Genomic DNA, 2,069 nt, shown 5'->3' on the forward strand with positions numbered 1-2,069 from the left:
GGGGCGCCTGGACGGGACGGGTTACGCCTGCCTAAACCAGTTGGGAGCGAGCCTGGTGGCGGCCCCGGAAGCCCTCACTCTGTCCATCCCTCGAGGGGGCAGACGATCCCTGGTACCAGGACTCGGGGGTTGGCCGACCGTCGGAGCCCAAAGCTAGACGACCGAGGCCTCTAGAGACTAGGCGACTTACCGATGGGTGGGTGGGCGTTCCAGAAGAATTCCACCCCCTAGCCCTCCCTGCCCCCATCCTGTGGAATAGGCCCGCGCCCCGCCGCGGCCGCCCTCCTGCCAGACAAAGGCAGTAAAGGCGCAGCCCCGCGGGCGGTCTTTCATCCCTGGCTCGGCAGGCTCTGGCATTTCAAAGGCCGGGTCTGGAGAGCGCTCGGGGGCGCTCGCCTGGCCCCCATACCTGCGGGGCGGGGCCTCGCATGCTGCTCCGAGTAGGGCCCAAGTCTTCACGTCCACAAACCTGCGGCCCCCAACCCGTCTGCCTTGCCAGGTCGCAGCCCCCCGCTGGGCTCCTGCGGTCAAATACGCGCTCCTAGAGGTCAGGAAAAGGAGTGCGGGGGTGGGGGGTGGGAAGGAGGAGAGCTCCGGAAAACGTGGAGACGTTATAAAAGCACTTGAAGCCTGGCCTAGTCTATCCAGGTGAAACCTGCGTTGGAGAGGAAGGCCCCCTGGACGGTTTGTGGAGGGCCGCGATGGCCCCATATCAGCTGATGAATCCCCGAAGTTAAGCACTCACATCCTGCAGAGCCTCGGGTTTCTCTTGGCCCAAGGACACCTCTTTGGGGTGTGACAACGGCAGGGGCGGATTAGCCAGTAAGCAAGATACGCACGGTCTTACAGTAAGCTCGGTACGCCTGGGTTTAATCGTGCTTACTTACTAACCTGTAGTGCACAATTCCACCTGTTTTTCACTACATCAAAGATGTGGTGAAGCCTATGTGAAAGTGTGCACTACAGATTAGGAAATAAGCACAGGTAACCCCTTGTGTACCTTGCTTGTTGGGTAACCCGTCCCTGGCAGTGGGTGTGGAGAAAGGTGGATTGCGGAGCAGGGCAGGGAGTCCTCCGAGTCCTAACCTCGGCACAGAGGCTTGCGGAGTCCTGGGGGTTCCCGCGGCCTCCTAGAGAGCCCAGGTGAGTGCTTGGCTCTGGGCCCCCTCCCGGCCTGGCGCTTCGGGGATGTCCGGCTTGACTTTGGGGACAAGAAGGCGACCTGGGGACTCAGAGGGGGAAAGCCTTCCCCGGGAGTCTGGACAGATCTGGCCAGGTTGAGGATGAGTAGCAGGGGCGCATCACCCCGAGACGCGAGGGCTGCTGGGGAAAGCGGCGCCGGCAGCTCTAGATTCGCCGGCCGCTATTAAAAATAAAACCGCGGTCTGTCGCCATGGCGACCACGACAACAGCGGCCGCGCGAGGGTGGCAAAAACTTCTGCAGCCGTGCGACGACTGGGTCCAGGGACAATTCGGGCACTACGCGCGTTCGAGCCCCTGGGGCCGCTCTAGTGCGAGGCAAGGACCCTCGCCCGGCCACGCCCCACTGTCCGCCTGAACCTCTGAAGGAAGGATCCCTAGAAGCCCCTTTTCCCAGAATTGGAATTCGAGACATAGAACTAGCTTGACCCCGAGATCACCAATTTGGATGAGGACGCACGCTCGAGTCGGCCCCACCCAGTCCCCTCTCTGGACCCTGGGGTCCTCTCCTCAACCCCCAGCCCTTCCAACTCCAACCATGGGATGTCAGCGCCCCTCTAGAGAAGGCAGGCTGGGGTGGCTGAGGGAGGAGATGGGTTTCGGGTGCGCAAGGTGTCATGCGTCCTGCTGCGCACAGAGAGGGGACGGTGCGATGCAAGGCCAGGCGGCGCGATTTTGCGCGGGACTGCAGGTGGGGGCACAGCGCCGGCCCAGCCCTCCCCGTCGGGTAATCCCCGGTAATAGGCGCGGTCACGTGCTTTTTCCTGCACCGAGTCGAGTTTCACTTCCAGCCGCTATTAGGCAGTTCATACGGTTCACTGCAAACACTTGATAATAAGGCTAAATATACATTCGAGTCGGAGGAGGCG

Source organism: Elephas maximus, chromosome 12 (assembly GCF_024166365.1).
Source record: "Elephas maximus indicus isolate mEleMax1 chromosome 12, mEleMax1 primary haplotype, whole genome shotgun sequence".
Lineage (NCBI taxonomy): Eukaryota > Metazoa > Chordata > Mammalia > Proboscidea > Elephantidae > Elephas > Elephas maximus.